Source organism: Ammodytes marinus, assembly GCF_949987685.1.
Source record: "Ammodytes marinus genome assembly, chromosome: 5".
NCBI lineage: Eukaryota > Metazoa > Chordata > Actinopteri > Uranoscopiformes > Ammodytidae > Ammodytes > Ammodytes marinus.
In genome coordinates, this window is record NC_137234.1 from 7,903,583 (window position 1) to 7,914,253 (window position 10,671).

Genomic DNA, 10,671 nt, shown 5'->3' on the forward strand with positions numbered 1-10,671 from the left:
AATTTCAAAGTCCCTCTCGCTTAAGCAAATGAATGGAAAAGGTGACAAGATGTTGCTACGAAAACATTTCCGGCAGAACTAACCCTAAAATGTCTCAGAATTTATGTAAGGTGTTTAGTGGCTAATTAGCACCCACAGGCTAACAGGTTGGCTAGCCACGTGAAGGTTTTAGTTAGTGCGTGTGTGTGTGCTTGTGTGTGAGCTTATTGCTTATCTAAGTGTTGTTGTGTGTGTTGTGTGTGCAGAAATGAGGGCATGTTCATATGAGCGTGTGATAGTTAGTGCTCTAATTTTTCACTGTCACAGGAAGTACATCAGGTGATAGCGGCCTTGTGTGTGTGACACACACACACACACACACACACACACACACACACACACACACACACAGTTTTGCAAATGTTCTAGTTATGTTCTAGCACATTAACCTCCCTGCATAACAAACAAACTCAATACTGAATTAAATGTAACCCCCCAACACATGCACTTCCGACCTACTGCTCTGACCTACTAGTGTGTGTGTGTGTGTGTGTGTGTGTCATGGACCGAGCACTGGTCAACTAAAAAATAGCCCTAGGCTCAGGCTGTAGTGAGTTTGACTGACCCAGTTGTTACATTGATGTTTTACACATTAGGCGAACATTAGGTAACACTGCTTTAATGAATCAATGGAGTTGTTTAGGGTGAATGTCAATTTATCAACAACAAACATTAGAGGAAATTATTTTCCAACAAGTGTGATGAGAAAACTGGTTCCGAATAACTACTAGTGAGTGTCAAAGAAAATGTGTAGTCTCAACTTAATGATTATAATGTGCAATATGCTACATACTATTCACTGAATCACATTTAATTAATAAAGAAAATGCATTTTTATAAAAAAAAATAATAATAATTTCTATGATGCAAACAATGTATTAACCCCCTCATATGTCCCCCTTAATATTTAGAAGAAGTACATTTGTCCCCCTTAAAAAAAATACAAAGGACAATCCCTTCTTCAACCCATAAATGAAGAAAAAATAACAGTTCATGGAGTCGAAACACTTACATATCCTTCTTATATATAACTTAATATTTCCAGACACCCCTAAAGTGGAACATACCATCTTAGCCTTGTCGACATTCCACATTTACAGTGGCTTCTGACTAGCCTCTCGAAAGGCAATGCAGACAGTGTAGTAATGTAAGTAGGTAGTTTAGCAAGCTTTTTTAGCACAATACACTTCATTCTTTTGGGGTTTCTAAATTAGATAGTGTCAAGTGTCTACGGATGAATGGATCTTAATAATAATAATCATAATATTTATTTGTATAGCACCCTTCATACATAGAATGCAGCTCAGAGTGCTTTACATGCACAAAATAAAGATAATACAAATCAAAACACATTCATCACAGACAAGAAACCCGCAAAAGCATAGAGCAAAAGATCAAATAAATACATACAAATAATGAATTAATGAAAACACGTTCAATGCATAAAACAAAGATATTAGAGATCACAAAAAACAATAAAACAAATACATGGTTGAAGTAATTCAAAGCAGCAGCATAAAGATGTGTCTCTTCCAATGTTGACATGAAACATACGCCGGATTATTTTCATCCAGTGCATTTATGAAGCTGCTTTTACAATGATGTAATGCAGTAGCTGTTGCTAAAAATAGATATTTAAATCCCTCCCTTCTCCCTCTCTCATTCTCTCTCTCTAATTCTCTCTACCTCACTCTCATTCTCTCTCTCTGTGGAAGCCCGATTTTCTGAATGATATTTCCCCAACGACGTCATGCGTTCCCCTCCAGCTATGTACTCTCTCTCCATCTCTCGCTCCCCCCCCCCCCCCCTGAAAGATGTGGCATTGCAATGATGAACATGATGGAATGGTTGGGCTATGGAGCGGCGGTCATAAAATACTGTTGTTGCCACGTTATGAGGTAATCCGAAACATCCTGTCCTCTGCAGACAATTGTGCAAGGATGTGTGTGTGTGTGTTTGTGTGTCCTTGTAAGTCTATCTTTGTGAGGACACTCCCTAGCCCCTTAACATAACCCTAACCATCAGAACTCAATGTCTGACCGCAACCCTTACACTAACCCTAACATAAACCTAATTCATACCTGAACCTTAAAACCTAGTGTTAACCCTTAAGCAGCCCTTTGAAGATGCTAGGAGCAAACTAAATGTCCTCAATTTTACAAAAATGTCCTCTCTCCGATTGTTAAAAGCTAAAACTGGTCCTCACAAGGATTCCTGTACAAGCGCACAAACACACACACACACACGCACACACACACACACACACATGCACACACTGCGTACATGCACTGCAGGATTACAGCATTTTATCTGCACGGCAACAGCCCCATTCTCCTGCAATGCTGAGAATGGGGTGAGAGGAAGAGGATGTAGAAATGGTAGCTACCAAAAAAGAAGCAAGAGAAGAAAAAGTTAAAGAAATGCTTCAAAATACAGCGCAAGATTTGAAAGATAGCATTACAAGAAAACACAGAAACACACACACACACGAACGCACGCACGCGCGCACACACACACACACACACACACACACACACACACACACGCACACACACACGCACACACACACACAGAAAGAGAGGCTGGGAATGCAAGGGGGAAGAGGGAGACAAGATTAGGAATGGCTGCTGCTAATTCATTCATGATTCTCTCTCTCCATTCAGAACGATCGTCAGCCGCGTGGACCAGCTGCTCTCGCACTGTTACATAAACTCAATGAGAGGGGGATGAGAAAGAGAGGGATGGGGAGAAAGAGAGGGAGGGGGAGGGTAAAATCAGGTTAAGGAGGGAGGGAGGAGATGAAAGGAAAAAGGTGAGCGAGCAAATACAGCTATCTTCTCACTAGTGGACTCACTCACCTTAGCATCACTGTTATTGGGTGATTTTTGTCTGGATAAACAGCTATGGAAAAAAAACAAGAGACCAGTCTGGATTTTTTCTTAAGTCTTCATCTCTACATTACTTAATGGAAATGCTCTTAATGACAACGTTTTTATTATGAATTTGGTAGAAATGTTGTCAGTAGTTTTATAGAATAAAACCAAAATGTTCATACTACTCAAACATATGCCTATAAATAGTCAAACGAGAGAGAACATTTGGAGTGGTCTGTTTAATTTTTTCCAGAGCTGTAGTGTATGTATATGATGGTTATGGTAAGTGGTGATGTGACAGTGGTTGCAGAGTTGCAGGGGAAGTGGTGCATGCATCATAGACAATGGTATAGACATGGTGGTGCACTGCACCTTCTCAAAATATATAAATACATTTAAAAAATAATCCCATAAAAATTGTCATGTATTTTGACTGAAACAAAGATCCATCATATGTGTCTTTTACAGATCTATAGTAAGACTACTGTATGTATAATTATTCCTTTTGAATGTATTTGTGCTTTTATCACCAGATCAAAAATCACAAATCACTTTACCTTACAGAAGTGATTACTGATCAATTGAGGAGAAGTGCTGAAATGTGCATAAAGCCAGGACCAGTTCAGTCTATGATGTCATTCTTACAGAATAACAACAACATGTTGTTAGAGTGAAACAAAGACAGGCATATAGTTGTAGTTGTGCACCAATGTATGCATTTATACAAAATGTAATCTAATCTCCATGGATCAATCAATCACCCAGTTATTTACACATAATAACCACACCTTGTATTCAAGTGAAAGGAAACACAGCAAGAGTTATGGAAGATTATCATAACATTTAATAACTGATTATGCGCATTAACATGAGGAGGCTCACTGACTACAGCTGTGGGAGGTGTAAGGAGCACGCCATTGAGCGGGTGGGAACAATGTACGGACAGATACAGCTGAAAATGTCTGCTTTTATGTTATTAAAGGTGAAGTCAGCGATATATTTATGTTAATATACATGTTAAATCCCTCTATATTCATACAGTGATCACTTATATAGAGTAACACAGGTCTCTCAGTCACCCACTCTGCATGTAATCGGCAATTCAACTTTTCTGGGATCCCACAACCTGATATCCAATCAGAAGAGAGAATGCTACAAACCGGCATGTCTCAAGCGCAGAGAGCAACAGAGGGGTGAATGTTTATGCGCCCACAATATAGAAGGTGTTATACTTAGTTCATTTGAATTGATTTAAAGTTCAAAACTCTAAAGCCTTATGAAATATTGTACTTGAAAAGTGACTACGAGGAACTTCCTAGTTTTGTGTTGATTCTAGCGCCATCTTTGGACAAAAGCGGCAGTGTGTTTACATAGGCTCTGTAATAAGATAATGGCATTCTTGCAACTTGTATGCAATTTCTTGTATACATTTTTAAAATTTAGGCGTAAAAATCTATTTCTTTCATCTCAGTGTCTCATTCCGAAATGTGTGTGTGTGTGTGTGTGTGTGTGTGTGTGTGTGTGTGTGTGTGTGTGTGTGTGTGTGTGTGTGTGTGTGTGTGTGTGTGTGTGTGTGTGTGTGTGTGTGTGTGTGCGAGAATCAAATGGGGTTTGAGAATGCAATGGGGAGAGGAACAAGGTAATGAGAATAAGACACAGTGAACCAGGAGATAAATCATGCCGTGATGACTAACGTCTTGCATAACCCAGTCTGAAAATCCTACCGCGCCCACAAAAAAACAAGGTTTCGTAAGCCTCCCACTTTGCCCCCTGAAAAATCCACTGCCGCAGAGACACACTAAGACACTATTGGTTACTTCATTGGTTAACATTGAATATTTGAATGAATGAATACATGTATTTCAAGAAAAAAATAATACAAAACAAAAAAGCGAAAACCTTTGTCAGGTCTGGCATCATATATGGTGCCTGACTCCAGTTTGATGTGGGTGACAGTTTGTTTGGTTACTAACATATTTGGACTGGTTGGGGCCTATGTTCATAATCATATTGCATATTAAGGCCATGGGTATACTTTAAAATAACACACAAACACAGCGACAGATGTATAAGGAGAAAATACTTGTGTTATGTAATTTTTTATAAATAAGGAAATGTTATTTATAAAAAAATCGTGTTGAAGTCTCTTAAAGGGGAAGTCTGTCTATTTGGCACATCATAGTCTGTATACACGTCCAGGGGATACTGTACCTATGGCATGAGTGGAAAAAAGTTATAGCCTATAAAGCGCTTTGTGAAATCTGATAAATTGCCTAATAATAACTTCTTCCTACTCCTTTTCAGGCATATTAATTAAATATACCTTGTTATTTAAAAAAATAAAAAAATAATTTGAAATAATTTTAACATCGTTTATTGTATTTTCATGCTTTTCATTTTGTTTTGTATTTTTGATATGTCTGAAATAGATGGAATCAATCAATCAATCAATCAATCAATCAATCAATCAATCAATCAATCAATCAATCAATCAATAATGCCACTTGAGGGAAGTTTATGTGTCAGAGCCCACAGTCACACGTACTTACATTACATAATACACTTATCTATATCAATTCAGCCTGCAGAAATGATTACAAATATAAACATTTAATATGAATAAACATGAATATTATATATTAATAGTGATAATATGGTGGTTTTATCACTCTCAGAGCCCCTTAACTAAAAGCACACTGTACCTACAGGTTTGGTTAAGGAAGGAAAATGCATCTTCTAAATGACTAAACTTTTCCGTCACTGTAAAATCAATATATTGCATTGCAAGTTGGATGCAAGTTTTCTTTCACCCTTTAATGAAAACATATTTTTATGTTTCATTTAACGCCTTTTTTTTAAAGAACATTTTAAAGTACTACACACCCACAAGCACACACACACACACACACACACACACACACACACACACACACACACAAATGCGTATCTAACAAACCGTGTCCATGAGTTCAGCAAGTTTGCTCCCTGTCCCACATGAGCAGGAAGTCGAGTGTTACGCCAATTTAGAATTAGGCAATCACACATGACTGCAGGGGGAGAGATATGAACAAAGCCAGTAAATATAGAAATATATGTGTGTGTGTGTGTGTGTGTGTGTGTGTGTGTGTGTGTGTGCGTGCGTGCGTGTGCGCTTGTGTGTGTGTGTTTTGGGGGTGTATGTGCGTGCGTAATGTGCAGAATTGTTTTCTAAATTTTGCAGGCTGAATCATGACATATTAGTTTACACACACACACACACACACACACTCACACACACACACACACACACACACACACACACACACACACACACACACACTAAAACTCATTTAGATGTTGCTCTTTAAAAAGCCTCAGTTCCAGAAAATAGCTTTAAATGTACTATACATTCAAAGTGCCTGCAGTGGGATGAGCAGATATGACGTATGGGTTGTGTCTTCCTCTGCACTATATCTTTTGGTTTCCCTCATTTCAAGGCATTGACCTACTTTGTAGTTGTGACTTCCCCTCCATTACTCTCGCTCTCCCACACACACACACACACACACACACACACACACACACACACACACACACACACACACATACACATCCCTTTGACGTCATAGTGCAGAGCAATCCCGATTTCCCTCATGGATTTTCTGTTCCGTCAAACCAAAATAAATGTCCTGTGTGTGTGTGGATGAATCAGCCGCCTCCCCCCACCAAACTCTCTTCCTCTTGCATTCATCCTACATCACTTGTGCATCAACATTTATTTTTTCTGAATGGTCTCTCTCTATTTACCCATGGCTAGTTCTTCCTTTAATATTTTTTTCTATTTTTTATGTAACAACCTGGGTGCTCTGGTGGTGTAGTGGTTAAAGCGCGTACCATATTGGCTCTGTCCTACGTTGCAGTGGTCGCGGGTTCAAATCCAACCTGTGGACCTTTACTGCAGGTCATCCCCCCTCTCTCTCTCTGTCTCCCCATTTCAACTCTGTACTGTCTAATACAGCTTGAAAATGCCAAAAAGTAATCAAAGAAAAAATTTAACAGCCAACGTCTCTAAATATTGTGTTCAATTATGATCTAAACTAAAGGATGAAGTCCTCATTTTAACGTGAATTCTAGGATTATCAAATATTTACAATGGAATTGCTCAAATCTACAGAGTCTTGCATTATAGCCTGTAATTCCAACAAGAGCATATTTGGAGGACACCCACTATATATAAAAACACGTAATGTCGTTACCTTTGTCCATTCTAATTTCTCTGCTACTGTAACATGGCGGCGCCTCTGCCCTTTGTAGATATAAAAGGTTAATTTTAAGGTAATAAAACAATTATAACTTTTTATTTTCAAACGATTATACACATTAACAAAACTAACTTATGAATATAATATTCTACCAAGTCTGCTCTGAAAAACAGCAATTCCCTTTACACACCTTTTAGTCAATATTTGTTAAAAGACACAAAGATCCATATGACGTTACTATCAGTCATCTGTTCGACATGAAACCAAGTGGATCAAGAGCATATATTGTGTATCAAGATTGTTGCATTATGTGCTGAGGCAGTAACATTCATCAAAACGAATGGGCCACCATGTTTTAGATCCCCTATCTTATATAATACTTCTAAGACATTCACGGTGTGTGAAGCTCAAAGAGAAAATTGCTCTTAAAAAATCCTTTGATGATATTCTGATGATGAAGTCATTTATAATATGGGACCTGCTGTAATTCCACTTCACCGTATCGGTCAGAATATGTGTGTAGCCACAACTAAATAACCAGAGAAGCGATGTGTGGCATATAGACGGCACGGTCAACATGGCAACCAGGTGTGGGCACGCACACACACACACACACACACACACACACACACACACACACACACACACACACACACACACACACGCACACACACACACAAACACAAACACATGCATGCACGCAGGCACGCACACACTCACACACACACACACACACACACACACACACACACACACACACACACACACACACACACACGATGCAGCCCCTGGCTCAGACCGCCCCTGTTTACCAGCATAAGGAACCGGAGCGGGCTGTAGAATGCTTTTGATGTGGTGTGTCTCTGTAGAATCTTCTGAGGGAATGAGGTGTGTGTGTCTTTAGCCTCCGTGTGTTGCTGGCACAGGCAGGAGGCTTTACTGTAAATCTAAAGGAAAGATACGCCATTTATTTATTTTTCTGTTGCTTTGATTAAAGGTGAAGTCAGCAATTCTGGAGAATGTGCTTTTTGTCAAAATCAATTTTTGTCTAAATCATTGAATATCTTCTCACAATCCGCGACCTGTCCGTACTGTGTGTACGCTATATTTATATATGAAAAAGGGCTCTATTAGGGGTGTAACGATACACATATTTGTCTGGGTGGTTACAGAGGTGGACCACGGTCCGTATGTGGCGTACATAGCGTTACTATGGCGAATGTAAAGGCTTTATTTGCAGTGTTGAACTTAAAACTTGTCGTTGGAGTTTCCCCCGGACCATTTAGCCTCCGGTTTCTTTTTTTCAAAGTCAAAAAGACCCTTAAAGATGACATACCCTTTGTTTACATACCAGCTTACAGAGCCTGCTGAGCATTAACACTGTATTTTTTTCAGTGCAATCTTAGTTTATGCTGCACCTACACTAGTATTTAAGAAGTATTTTATTTATTGGAGAATTGCAGCAGTATTCTTTTTATATTAGTTTTGCAAATGTATTTCTATATTTACTGTCAGCTAGTTACTGACAGCTAAAACTGTATTTTCTCCCTTAACTATGAACCCTACCGTACCGTGACTTCAAAACCGAGATACGTACCAAACCGTGACTTTAGTGTACCGTTACACCCCTAGGGTCTATCATAATGTATTGATTTGGGTTTAGATTATAGTGTAATATATCACACAGCAACCAGGGCTTGTTGAGCTGCTCACAAAAAAGATAAAAGTATTTCCAAAATATGTATTTAAAAAAAATTCTTCAAACATTTCTGCTCAGTCCATAATAATATTTACTTCCCATACATTCACATCTTACAGTTTAACACAGACCTGATCTACGGTATAAGGCTGAATACACACACACACACACACACACACACACACACACACACACACACACACACACACAGAGACTCTTAAGTGGTCACGCTTACACTCCCACTCAATTTCATGACCTTCCACTAGAAATCACATGTACGGGTGAAGTGACAGGCAGGGTGAGATTCAGGTCTCTCTCACTAACATTACAGAACACTCAGCATGGAGGACGGATGTCTGATACTCCAGACTTATAATCAAATCAGTTATATCTCCTTACGCTCCGGTGTTAATACACAGCCTAGGCTCTGTAAATGGGCATGTTACTAGCTACTGTGGGCCCCTTTGTCTACATACTCTTTATTTACTGTACATACCAGTTTGGGTTTAGAGGAGCCTAACTTACTACACTTATTAACATCAGTCAAGCAAATATACCCACTAACGGATTTGATTCTCGGATGAAGAGAAATCGATTTTGAGAGGGGGTGCTTTTCAAAGCAAGCCAGTCTTGGGGTGTAATTTTCTGTAGGGTTAGGTTTGGGCTAGGGTTGCTATCTCCCACAACGAAAGTCTGACGCTCGTCAAACTTACTACACTTATTAACATCAGTCATGCAAATATACACCCCAAATGTTTTGATTCTCGGATGAAGAGAAATCAATTTTAAGAAGGGGTGCTTTTCACAGCAAGCCAGTCCATTTTGGGCCAATATAAATTGAAGTTCATTCATTTTCTGTAGGGTTAGGGTTGGGCTAGGGTTGCTATCTCCGACATGGAAAGTCTGACGCTCATGAAACTTACGCCACTTATTAATATAAGGCATGCAATTAACCCACCAAAGGATTTGATTCTCGGATGAAGAGAAATCAATTTTGTAAAGCACCCCCTCTCAAAATGACCCTGCACTCTGACCTCCTCCGAAGTGTGGTAACAAATTAATTCATAATAGTAATGTTTCATTTTCACAGCTTCATATAATATGTCATATTTCTCATGTGAACCTGAACTACACTGTTTCCCTGGGCAACCAAAACCAAAAACCGCACTGAACTGACAAATGGTAAGTTTAGTTTATTTCGGTATATTTCGATCACTTAGATACACAACACAACATTCATTGACATACACATTAAAAACAAAAGGCATAAATAAAGTTATATTCAACTCTTCATTTAATGAACGCAATGTCAGGAACCTTTCCTCAACTTCCCACTGACAACATCTCTGCCTCTGTCTCTGATGTGGTACCGAGAAGGCGTTTTACTAAAAATAACCCTCCACCCACTTCATCTACATTAGTTCTCATGCCACACCAAAGGCCACAGACATCTGGCGCCTCTTTAATAAGGAGCTCACAGGCCCAAAGCAGAATAAACTCAGCAAATACTTTTAAAACTATTTTGTCATGATTCAGCTCAAAATACAAAGAAAGCAGAGCACAGGGCTGAATGGAAATATAATCTTGTAACATAAATATATATTTTGTTTCTGTAAATACAGTGGGTAAGAGTTAACGGTGGAGTCAGTGATTCTTGAGAACGCTTGTTGTCATGACGATCTGCTACCTGTCCGTACTGTGTTTCCACTGAAAAAGTATCCAGTGTTCATACACAGCCTAGGATCTGTGAAAGGGTTACAAGATACGGTGGTGGGGCTTTTTTACTTACCAGTTTACAGAGCCTAGGCTGTGTATTACT